Here is a 13,506-nt window from a genome sequence, read left to right as displayed (position 1 = left end):
CTGATACAGTAAAAGCAATCTGCTTTATATAGTAGGAGCGATTGATGTAATAAGACTTATGTAGCATAAATCTCTTTTTTAAATTGTGATCCCTACAAATTTTCAAAAGCTTCAAATTCCATTGAATCCTTAGCGTATGTGAGCCAATTGACTGATTCAGTAATGTCGCCATAAGTCTCACTAATTAGTGCTCACAGATATCATAATTACATTTTATGACATTGAAGTATGTTCTACAACGTCTATGTGTGGATGAGCTTCGCTGTATATTCCATCAGTGACATCGTGAATCGTACAATGACATGTAGGAAGATTTAAATTTACATAATCATTAATCTTCGAATCGCACACATTGATATGTTTATATATCTGCTATGTCTTATGCTTGGTACACGTATTACTGCGAGTAAGTATATATCGAAATCCAAATTCTTTATACTGCGACTGAAATGCATCAACAATGAGCAATATTGCTTATTAATTTCATACAGAGTATCGTGTTACGTCCAAACTCTTAGAAATTTGATCGAGGAGACAAGGAGGGAGAATGGAGAAGGTATGGAAGAACGGTTACACTCAATCTCACAGGTATTCACAGTATCTTATACGCACAGAGACGAACACCTGTGAGTCATACGCACCTTTTCGGTCTCGGAATATGGGTCAACGTCCCGAAGGGACGTTATCCCTGATAAAAAAATGTCTCTGAAAACTTCGTTAAAAATGTCTGAAATCATTTTTCAGAGATTTTTAGTGACATTCAGTGACTTTTTTAAAGAAATTGAGAGAGAGAGAGAGAGAGAGAGAGAGAGAGAGAGTGTGTGTGTGTGTGTGTGTGTGTGTGTGTGTGTGTGTGTGTGTGTGTGTGAGAGAAGAAGAAATAAGGTTATTGAATAATGGAGGCGAAGAAAATGATGCAGGAGCACATCGGGATGAAATGCTTATATAGGACGGTATACGGGGTGAGGTTTTTAGGAATATAGACCGCTACTATTCTATCCCCTTCATTGGAGGGGGAGGAACACAGTCTAAAAAGCCGATCCCGTTCAATCGGCGCGAAATCTGGCTGATATGGAGGAGCTGATTTAAGAGAGGATGGAGAGGGAATCGTTCTTCGAGAGGAGGAGGGGGAGGGAATCGTTCTTTGAGAATAGGAGGGAAATAGTTTAGAATTTCCTGGATAACGGGATCGAGGGGAAGAGGTCAGGTCTAGTGATTGTGTTTATTCTGAAACTAGCGAGTACAAAATTTCTAGATAATCGTCGGTAAGTGGTAGTGACACGCTTTGGCTAGATGGACGGCTCCGCCTATTTCTTCTGACGTAAGGGGTTCGTCCCTATTTTTTGTTTGATGTACGAGCGTGCACTATAACCGGACAAAAGGTAAAATATATGTATATGTCCGTTACGCGCATATGAGTGTATATACATGCATATATATATATATATATATATATATATATATATACATATATATTAGGTGTCTCGTCTACGCGTGATACAGATTACTAAAGCCATCTATTGGAAAAATAATGGATTTTTTTTACTATACCTATATATATATAAAATGCACACACACACACATACACACTCACTCACTCACACATACACACACATACATGCATATATATTAGGGGACGAAAAATGGGTTCATTACGATAACCCCAAGCGCAGAAAATCATGGGGAGTTCCCATGCTTCCATGTCGACAGCCAAACCGAATATTCGGCTCCAAGGTCATGCTCTGTATTTGGTGAGATCAGCTCGGCGTAGTGTATTATGAGCTGTTAAAACCGACTGAAACAATCACAGGCGATCAGTATCGAACGCAATTGATGCATTTGAATCGAGCATTGAAAGACAAACGGCCGCAATACAACGAGAGACCCAATAAAGTGATTTTGCAGCATGACAGCTCGACCCCATGTTGCGAAAGTGGTCAAGACATACTTGGAAACGTTGAAATGGGAAGTCCTACCCCACCCGCCGTATTCTCCAGACGTTGCTCCCTCTGACTTGTTCATCACTTGTTTCGATCAATGGCACACGGCCTGACCAGCACTTTCGGTCTTATGAAGAAATAAAAAATTGGATCGATTCGTGGATCGCCTCAAAAGATGATGAGTTTTTTCGACGCGGGATTCGTACGCTGCCCGAAAGATGGGAGAAAGTAGTGGCCAGCGATGGACAATACTTTGAATCATAAATGTATAACCAGTTTTTTACAATAAAGCCTCGAAAAAAAAACGGCGGAAGCAAAATTATACACCTAATATATTATATACACATATATATATATATATATATATATATATATATACACACACATACACATACACACATGCACGCACACACACACACACGCGCGCGCGCGCGCTGTCCAAGAACACCAGTTCGAAGATTAAGATATGCGCGATACGAGCTAATTCTCTGGTTTGCACGAACTCACTTTTTTGTGCAAATGACTGACATGGACCAGGCTAGGTTGATTTCCGTACTGACGTTCTGCGCTTCCGCGGGACCTCTATTCATACCCCGAAAAAAGGGCGTAGTGCTCTTTGTCTAGGATGCAATAATTAGTTACAATGTCACGTGAGATTTACGATTTTTATAGTGTCCTACCGTTATTAATCTAAAGTGCATGTTAGGGGAGTTTCAAGAAGAAAAAAAATGATTTATATTTTTTTTTTAAAGGAGCACGATTGCTCCAGATGGATGACGAATTTTGCTATCCTTGGAAAATATGGCTAGGTAAACAAACGGTTACCGTGCACTAATTTTGCGTGCAGGACAATCATTGTCATTCGCGAGTCCGATCTTAGATAACGCTACCATAGGAAGTTATCCCATGTGTTTTATGATTTTTTAAGCTCGACGTAGAGCCTGTTTTCTTAAGATGAAATTATTATCAGTCTGGGATGACAAAGTTTGGATTTTTATTATTGCGTGACTTCGGTGCATTGATAATGTTTTGCAATCTTATTACTTTTCGGGCCTGCATTAAGGTTGTTATTCCTTGATTGGCGTTTACAAATTTTCACGGAGCTTGTCTGATCCTTCTTTTAAGTTCTGTTATCGTTATTAGAGAGTTCTGTCAGATCGTTATTAGAGGACTCCACTCAAGTCTCATAGACGCTAACCATAGTCGCGACGTGGAGCCGATTCTTTCGAAAGAAAAGAATCGTGGCGTCTATAAAGTATAACAATCGTAAACGTACAATTCTTGTTTAAAGTATAATATCTTCACAGAAGTTTTTTTATGCGATGACTGCAGCGGTAACTATTCATTTGATTGATATATTAGAACTCTTTTTCGTGCGTTTTTTATTTCATTATTTTATTACATTATTTATATTTATTTTTTCATTTTTTTATTCATTTTTTTTTTCGGATGGTATATTCAATATGGAATTTTACTTATCTTTACAAATATGTGAGTTAATTTTCAGTGTAATTGTCATCAAGCCTACATTAAACTATGCAATGACACACATATAAGAATACACTTTCGATATCGAATTCTTTTTTTATATCTAAGGGATTAGCGTCGACAGTAAAGTCTGTCTGTTCCTATTCTCTTTTCAAAAATGAGTTTAGGCAGTGTATTCAATGTGGAATTTTACGTATCTTTACAAATTTAGTGTTAATTTTTCAGAGTAATGTTATAACGAATAATGTGTTTCCATACAGACGTATACCACCGGTATCCTAATTGCAAAGAATTCGTTCCTCGAATATCTTTGTTAAAAATGTTATATCTTTTTGAAAGTATAAAAAGCCAACATTTTTGATCAACTGATCCCTTAGATAAAAATAAATTATTTCTTTGAACATTTGCACGGTCTATGTTCATTATTACAATATCAAATTATTGCTTAATAACGACAATTATTTATTATTATAAAAGGATTAATTAAATTGTTGCAATATGATTTTGTCTCATTATTGTGATCAATCATAAACTTTCTACTGATATAACGGTAAATTCGTAATATTAGCTATACCGTTTCTAAATATATTTCATACAATTATACATTATTAATTTAGTCCTTTTTTTATTCTTTTTATTTTTTGTTTTACATGTATCTTATAAAATTTAATTACTTTAATTACATTGTTACATTCAGCAGACTCCTACGACTCTTTTCTTTCGTGGAGATCTGGAATTTGTTGAAATAAAGAGAAAGCTGCGAACAAGTTGAGTGTTATAGCCTAGAGAAGACCAAAAATTTTCTTTCCCACACTAAAAACTAAAACGAAAATTCAGTACCTCCTCGTAAATGTCGTTCCGAGATAAACTAAAAATCGGTGCACGTGCGCGAGCGGCAGGATCAAAAGGACATCGAGTTTATGCTCCTTGGACACTGCGGCTAAAATAATAATAAATATGTCAGAAGCGTACGACTGACGCCAAGATAATTTTTAACGGTCAATTCGCGGACGATTCTCACGAATACGTGTTCACAAAATCTATGAAGCGATACGCGACATTCAGGGGTAGATTCTGGATGATCTCGTGCCGACGCTGCACGTGCGCTTTCTTGATGTACTGCACGTGCGTTTTCCCATAAATATTAAAATCATAAAATAAAGGAACATTTTCCCACACTACAAACTCCGGTCGACATCCTTCTTTTCCTAAAATCTTAACCAATTCAAGAGCAAAGAAAAATCCTACTACTAGTTAATAAAACCTATTCCACCAACCCGAACTTGAATAATCAGGAGTGATTAGTATAAAAACCGCAGTTCCGCGGCCCTCAGTGATTTTTCTCTGAGATTTTTGAAGCTATAGTTGTGTCGGGACCTTTGAAAAAGGCTTCATCCAATTCTCGAAGCCTTTTTCTCCAGTAGAGTCAGGCAATCTAGTAAAACCATACTATCAACTTAAAACCAATGGCACTGGCTGACCGGGAAAATTGACGAAGTGGACCTGGCGCCCAGCATTCCACAGTTGATAGCACCCTCTCCGATGGTCTCTCGGGCACCCTACATCACTATAGCCAAGTAGTAAGTCTTTGATTTCGCTGCAGTACATTGGATAGTCTCTCCTCTTCTTGTGTGATCCCTCTTTAAAGATGACCAAATTTTTAGTGCGTTTACGCAGTTCTTCCACCCCTCGTCACCGTCACCTAGCGGGGACTAACAACGCGCGTCGACTCACCGCCCATGTCCGCTCTAACACCACGGAAAAACTCTCGAGAACAATCTCCGCTAATTCAAACATCGGTAGAACAAACTCCGGTTGTTCAACCTCCTGCCTCAATCCTATCACCGATGCTAGACATTTCTTACGCCCTTGTCTGCGATCTACTCCTTTGTTTCCCCAGACTTTTTTGATGATCTCTTCCTGTCCAATCCTCCTTCTGTTTCACATCCGATATCGCCACTCCCGATTGAGGAATTTTCTCGGATATCACTCCCTCAATTCCTCCTGTGCAAACCGACGCTTAGTCTCCTGCTAGTCACTTTTCCCTTCTCTTTCATAATATTTAATTGTTAGAGTACATGTCTTATTTTATTCCTTCCACTACCAGGTGATAGTCAACATCGCGAGATCCACTTGTCTATTTTCAGTCCCCATACCATCCCTCATTCCCATCGATCCACTTTCCCTCCAACCGTATGAGATTACACAACTTTAATTTCCTCCTCCTCCCTGTGCATTCAAAATAACGCCCGCATTACACACAACTCTCTTTCCACACATTCATACATACATAAATATATATGACCATATATTTTAGAATAAAGAACCAAAGAAGGGTTGTATTTTATAATTTAAAAAAAATGTATTACTAAGTATTCTTTTAATTATATTACTATTAAATGTAACCGTTTATTCCCTTATTTATTTGAAAAACCTCTCCTTGTATTTATTGTAAGCTCTTCCGCGATTGCCCTCTCTCCACTTGGATTAAGTTCCATGACTTAAAGCCAGGGCATATGGACGTACTGACACATCTGACGTTAAAGTGCGCCCTTGCACACTGCTCTGGTACATTCATACAGTTTGAGTTTCATACCTTTAAAACTAAAAGTACCTTCGACTCATGAGTCCGCTTAGCAGAGCACGAATTGAGGTTTCCACTTCATCCTCCATTCGATCCCCGGCTCATCAGGAGCCTCAGGACAAAGCAAAGTGCCTCCCGATTTGCGTCGGTCCTTTCCCATAGCTTCCTGAAGGTCCGGAGCTTGTACACGACCAAATCGGTCTAATAATTCGGTTGTGATCATCCCCTCAGCTCCATACATGCGGAGTTTAGAGGTAACAACAGGAAATATTAATTTTATTTATAAAAGATTTTTGTTCCTGATTTGCTTATAAATAAACTTTACCAAGAAATAATACATGTATGCATATGTATATCCAATAAATCGTGTAAAAAAATTTTTATAATTAGAAAAATAAAAATAAATAAAAATAAATAAAAAGAACAAAGGGCTACGAGTCTAAAACAATCACCATAAAATAATAAATTTGTATTAAATAGTTAAAAAATGAAATAAAACATATCATGAAATAAAAAAACATAAAATTTATAATACAATAATTTGACAGTTAGCAAGTGAATAAACACAAACGTTTCGATCCCTGTTGGATCATTTTCGATGTGACGCAAAGATGACAATAGAAATGTTACGTAGATAAAATATATAAAAATTAAATAAAAAATTCGCTTTCGGACGTAGTATCAATTATAAAACTCACTCCAAAATGAAAAGAAAATCAAACAAAAGATTGTAGTTGACAACAATGTGTTCCTCCAAATTGTGTATGTGAATAAGAACGAACATGTTTCTTATTATGTGTGTTAAAATGATGTGTTATCGATTAGACAATGCGATGGGAATCAAAATTGATCATCTCTCTAGGAAGCTAAGAGATAAAGTATCTCTTTTAATAATTACTTAATAAAATATCTTTAATGTGTGCGAGAAAAAAGTTGAAGAGAGAGTTGAAGAGAGAAAGAACGCAACGGGAAGAAGACAGCGTGAATAATAAGTATAGGATTACAACGGGTGGAAGAGAGAGAACTGCATCCTACAATAGATTGAAGAAAGAGAAGGAACGAAACCCCCTTTTCCCTCTAACACAGACCCTCGGTGACGCGCTTCGCCCTTTCTCGGACCCAACGTCTGTGACTTCGTCCTCCCCACCCGGACGACACTAGAACCATCTACTGGTTGCTGTATCCGTGAATCGGTGTAGCTGTCCTACTTGCATTCTCTAGAGATTTTCCGTCAAAATTAAAATCATTTCTTTAGCCCTCTCCATAGCCTTTTTGTCCCTACTATTTCGTTCCCTCGATAATTAGAGATAATAAGGTCGATAATATAGATCCGATAGTATAAGTATAGTAGAAAAAAACCGCTTCGCTGCACCAATAGCTTTCTTTTATCCTTCCAATTTCCGCGCTTTGCCGCGATGCGTCGCAGCGGTATTTTGTATTTGCTTATCCGATTTTGTTTTGGATCATTCAAGTGAGACGTTCCCTTCGAGTGTATTAAAAACACATTCGCAGATATAGCGAGTTTTTCCTACGGCGCGTAGGAAGATGTGTGTTGATTTTTGTTCAGATGATACATTGCCGCGAGAAGACAGGCATTTTTTTTTACCGATCGAATGTGTGGCAATTTTTATCGCACTGTGCGATTTCTTGTCATTCGCCATCATTGCGAGAAAAACATACTGTTGTATTATCACACGTGCTCGTCTTTTATACGAATCCGCTCGAAAATGATCTACGGAGTATGTAACCGTAATGAATCGTATCTTCAGGAAAAATACACATACGAAATCGATATTCATCCAGAGATTGCTTCAGGTCGAGCAATAAATAATCGTAATATCTCTATGTAGCGTCATAGTATGCCTCTTCTAGGAATTTTGGATCATTGGGATAGACGCGCTAAATGTCGAATTTAAGCGCGATCACGCAGATTTTTGAAAACTACAATGTAATTCGCATTGAGTGATACATCGCGCTGTCCACGACCTGATGGAAGAGATTCTACGAGATAAGAATAACATGGAGATTCTTGTGATGACTGCCTTTAGTAAAAAGATCAACGATTGCGTCGCTCGACGATTATTCTTTAAGATCATCGATTATCACCAATTTTGGAGAAAACGGATCGTTCGAGTAATCTTCCGGACGAGATAAACTCTCGCGAAATTCAATTATATTCTTCTTTATCGTCGCTTTACCGCTGTCGCTTCCCCAGCTCTATTCTTCGTCCGCTTTTACACGAGAGTCGTATAACTGATGATAAGCTTCTTGCCACTTCGCGTAATAAAATAAACACTCTCTTAAAACTCACGTCAGACATGAGAGAAAATTCGGAGAACTCTTTACAAAAATTGTTTTCCCGCAACCGATCGGCCCGCATATGATCCAAGGATGTTTCCAGCGCACACCCATTTTACGAAATTAACAATTCGATTTCCCTGCGTGACTTCAAAAAGCAAAAAGAAAAACGATGCTTAATAATCACGAGAATACGCGAAAAGAAACAAAATTTAAGGAATGGGAGAGAGAGGGGAATAAGCTAATTCCCGCGGCGGGAGGGAGCTCGCGCTAGCATATATCCGCGCGGTAGCGCGGAGCGAAGCGAAGAGCATCGCGACAGACAAAGCGCTGACCTCGTCGCTGTGCGACGCACACAAGCTTAACTTTCGCGTTAATCACGAATAGCGTTCACAAATAGCGTACAATTTCGTCGCCAAGTGCGAGCGTCTCCGGAATCGTATCATAGTCAAGGAGCTTATACGCGATGTCACTTAGGAAAACCCTACGTCGAAAAAAGAAAAGCGATAGTAGGGAGGGAATTAAGAGACAAAAAAACCTTTTTTCCATTTTCAAGTATAAGATCATTTTTATTTATTATTCGTTATTTAATTTAAAAAGGGAAAAGGAAAATAAAATATTAGACTTTAAATTTTATTTAATATTTAAATATATTTTACTTATAAATATAATTATAAATTATGAACATAATATGTACATTTTACATTAAATCACTTAATAATAAAGTTAATGAAAAAATTTTCCAAAAATATTTACGTTTTTTTATTTCATTTTTTATTTACAAAACTTAGACATTAATTTTTACATTCTTCTTATATATGACACTTAAACTATAATAAGCGTTGGGAAAACTCGTTAATGTTCCTAAAAATAAGAGAGAGAATCGGTTTGAATAAGAAGAAGAAGAAGAAGAAGAAAAAGAAGAAAACGTTATTCATTCACGAAACAGAAGAGATTAATGATTATTGATAAATCTATGTTTTATTAACACTGGTGCGCACATTTTTGTTTCATTTCGCGTCACACTCTCGCGTCACAATCTCGAAATGCGATGCGCCGGATTGTATTAAAACGCAGATTTATATTAGGACGTGATATTTCTTTCTCCTCTTCTCTGCGCCTTTTTCTCTCATGTTCTATTATTAATCTTCTAATACTATCGAAATTTATACTTAGCGAGTTCTTATAATTATGCGTTATCCCTTTTACTTCACAAATTTCATGCAGGCAATCTTCTGGTGTACGAACAACGTACATATAGAATTTCGGGCCGATTAGCTGACACGAACGATTCGATATAACTACCGCACCCGTAGCTCTCGAGTTCGTTGGTCATATCCAATAAAAAATTGCCCGTACATGATTCGTACTCGTTCGGTTTGTCTGTATTTATATAATATATATATATATATATATATATATATATATATATACACAAAAATCTGTATCATAATATAATACTTGTTTATCCAATAATTCTAAATGTTTGTATAATTTCAGTCGCGCCAGCGCCGTGAATGCTGCGATCACGACGTTGGTCTGCGGAAAAGCTACGACCATTTCTTCTCGCAATCTCCACGAGACATATATTACCTCGTCATTGACGAGTAATATATCGGTTCCGGGCTCGTGAGCAAAACTGCCAATCGTTGGTAATTTTTCACAATCTCAGTGTTAAGCAAATGGGTTCGTTGACCGAATTTTCCCTAAAAAGATTTTAAGCTTTTCCGAACGTAGACTTGGATTTCGAGTAATGTTATTTTTATCGAGAACGATACGTTTCCCTCGATTTTCCCGTATTCCCGAAGATATCGCTCCTTAGTTTCGTCATCCACGCATTCATTCGGTCATCCGCTAGCTTCCTGCTCCAATTACAAAAAGCTATTGATATACCCGGTAAACAATCCACCCTGCCGCGTATCGAGATCATATCGCGTGACCTTGTATTGCTAAATTTCGCTCACTTCTGTGATAACTTTTCTCGACGACTTTCACGTAATTCATAGGATACCCAGGCATCCTCGAATTCGCTCGGCGAAACTGTGTATACATTCTGCTTGCGAGAACGTTTCGCAGCAACTCCGACACAGCGCGAACAACAATTTGCCACATACGAGAGTACCGCGTGAAAGAGATCGCGCGGAGGGAGTATTTTACAACGAATGAGTCCTTCGATCGAGTTAAAATCGAAATCCGGAACTGCGCCGATTAACTCAGAACATTCCTCTCCGATGTAGATCTTTGGGTGATCGATCGGAAAAGCACCCGTTTTCAGTACATAAGGATACAAAGAGCATATGTCTACGTAGCGTATTTTCTCCATTCCCGCAACATCGCATTGAATTGCTATATTTCTCATACGGCCACTAAAAAATGCATCGCGCAGATCGAGAGATGAGGTTCTTTATTGTCAGAGCATTTTCAAGAAAATTGCACATCTCGTTATTCTCACACATTTTTCGGTCAAGATCGCATTCCCATTTCTCTATCACCTCCGTATCTCCGTCGTCGAAGACGCCATGTCGCTGCGAGAATTCGCTCGTAGCGCGTGTCGATCATATGGCTATGATCGGTGAAAGAATTAAGTTTTCTCTCGCGATTTATTCGAAAATATGTTAGACAACCATGCCAAAAGCATTAAATTTCGTTGACTTTGCTATATTATGCCTAAAGCTTATCCTCCTCCCCCACGAGTCATAATGTAACAGCAAAGTAAAGTAACTCATTTTTTACTATTTCATATGATCATGAGCCGGGATATTTTTTCGTTCGAGATACCTCGCTAATATTCCGGCGACAACGGTAAAATCGATGAGTAGGAAACTTTTAATAGAAAAAAATGTACTTTTATTTCGAGCTGAATCTACGGAAGCAGATCAACGGAAAAGTGAAAACGATCGCTGTATTGCGTAGGGCCTGCGTCGTTCCTTGCTCTCTCAAATCTCGCTTTCCGCTCGTTCTCGAGTTATGCTTTCGACGACGCTGCAACGCGTCTCATTTGATCAAAGTGACTTTCGCGTCGACGGCGCGACGCGTCAAGTTCTGTAGCAGTGACTCTCTCGTGGACGCCGCGACGCGTCTCGCTGTAAAGATGATTCTCACATCGACGCCGCAACGTGTCTCGTTTTGTAAAAGTGACCCTGGTCAACGCTGTAAAGTTCCGCCATTAAGTAAGTCTCATCAAGGCGAACGAAATTACGAATCTGCTTCTCGAGCAGAATTATAAGATTTGCTCACTCAAACGAGTATTAATAAACTACAAAAAATTTTCAAAGGCGAACATAACGGCACCGAAGATCCAGAGTGATCTGTTCATGTTAGAAACACTTTGGGTCGCCTATCAAAACCTGCATGTACAGTTGCTGCAAACCGCCACGCTGGAAGAACAAAAAAACCTATACTTCGTAAAGAGATCCTGATCGCGGAGGACATTTATTTATCATGAGACGGCCGACGTACTCTAGGAGATAATAAGTCGATTAGCGCATGATTACGATGATACCTCGTCTGTCGCGAATCGCATGACGACAAGCAAACAATGATGTACATTCATTTATGCGTTTACAAGCTTGCCAATAATAAAAACGGAGAATGTGAACGACTTGAGAAAATTGCAAAACACAATATCAACATCTTTGGCCGCGTTAAAGAATCTCGATCGTTTGATGGACACATGGGACGATATTCTAGTTTATCTCATTTTTCAGAAATTTAGTCTTAGAACTCGAGTGGAATTTAAAGCGTACCGCGATCGCCTTCCGTGTTATAAGGACATTACTGATTTCTTGACTCTTCACATCCATGGATTATTCAATCTTTCCGATTCATCCAAGGATACTCATTCTTTCAAAAATGACACGTTCTTTGGTCAACAGCGTTATCACATACAAGTACGCCTGTTGCTCTGGTAATCATCGCGTTTCGAAATGCAAAAATTTTCTTCGAAAGAACGGTCGCGTAGCGAGTTATTTTGCGATTTTGCGCAAAATAAACTTTGCTTTAATTGCCTGAAAACTGGCCATTTCACTTCGAAATGCCCTAGCAGATTTAAATGCTCGCACTGTCGTCATTTACATCATTCGTTGTTGCATTCCGCGAATAATTCAATATCAGATATTATGGAAAATTCCGCTCTAATAAGAGTGGACGTAAATTGATTCATTTAATCCCTTTGCGTCTAAGGCGTCTACTACTACGGGTAGCATTCCCATTGTAAACGTGCAGACCATTCCTCCGCCTGACATGACTCCTATAAATGTTCTTTTTGCAACGGCCTAGGTCGACATTCATATAGTTGAAGATCGAAGTTTTAAAATTCGTGCGTTACTAGATCAAGGATCCACGGTTAGTTTTGTATCGGAATCGCTGTGTCAGGCATTGCATACTAAACGACAACGCGCCGACTTACTTGTTAAATGTTTCGGCGAGAAATTCACGGACTTAGCCAAGTTTCGCGTTTCTCTGCAATTAACGCCGTGCTCAAGATCCGAGGTTTTTTTCATACGTGGCATCACAGATTCAGCCCTTTAAATCGTGATCTCTGCGAGGCCTTTTGTTTGTCGATCTCGATCCCGCGAGTCGCCACCAAATTGATTCATTGATCGGTGTGACCTACACGGTTCTCTTTTCCTTCGTAAAAACCTCTCGATACGCCTACTGCGCAGGTGGTAGCGCTAGGCTGGATTATCTCCGACCCCACGAATCGTGAACCGAAAATTCTATCGTATAATTGCGTATCAGTTCAGGATACGAATTTGTTCCTCCAGAGATTCTTGGAGAACGAACAGGTCTTGCGCCCTCTTCCACTTACTGAAAAGGAAAGTCGTTGCGAGTAACATTTCTTCGCCACTCACAGCTATTCCCCAGAGGAACGTAATTCGGTTACCATTTCGGCACGAGCCTCCTGTAGATATAAGTGATTCGCTGCCTATTGTTACTTTACTTATAAGTGAATATCCGTTTGATCAACTAGTGAGTGAATATCGTTTTTCAAGAGAACGTATATCAACAAACAATTATAATACATAATTTTATAATACTACTGTAGTTCCATCCATGATTCCATTTCAAAATCGAAAAGGACTTTATTATGCAGTTTACAGAATTGTCTATGTACATATATATTGTATATAAATTCACATCGAAATATTTAGGCAATAAGATCAGCTTTGATCAAATATAGGATTTCTTTTACTT

General features: G+C 38.6%; 1 protein-coding gene and 1 pseudogene across 6 annotated transcripts in view; both read right to left on the bottom strand.

Annotated features, from left to right (window-relative positions):
* Positions 1-13,506, bottom strand: part of LOC105154230 (uncharacterized) — a 242,674-nt gene that overhangs the window by 73,382 nt on the left and 155,786 nt on the right. The gene's annotated exons all lie outside the window — the stretch shown is intronic.
* LOC147909512 (uncharacterized) overlaps positions 1-13,506 on the bottom strand; it is a 28,128-nt pseudogene extending 14,622 nt beyond the window's left edge.

The sequence above is a fragment of the Acromyrmex echinatior genome, chromosome 6, assembly GCF_024713525.1.
Source record: "Acromyrmex echinatior isolate Ae372 chromosome 6, ASM2471352v2, whole genome shotgun sequence".
In the NCBI taxonomy this organism is placed as follows: domain Eukaryota; kingdom Metazoa; phylum Arthropoda; class Insecta; order Hymenoptera; family Formicidae; genus Acromyrmex; species Acromyrmex echinatior.
The sequence above is the reverse complement of the archived record's forward strand: the minus strand, read 5'-3'. Positions and strand labels throughout refer to the sequence as shown.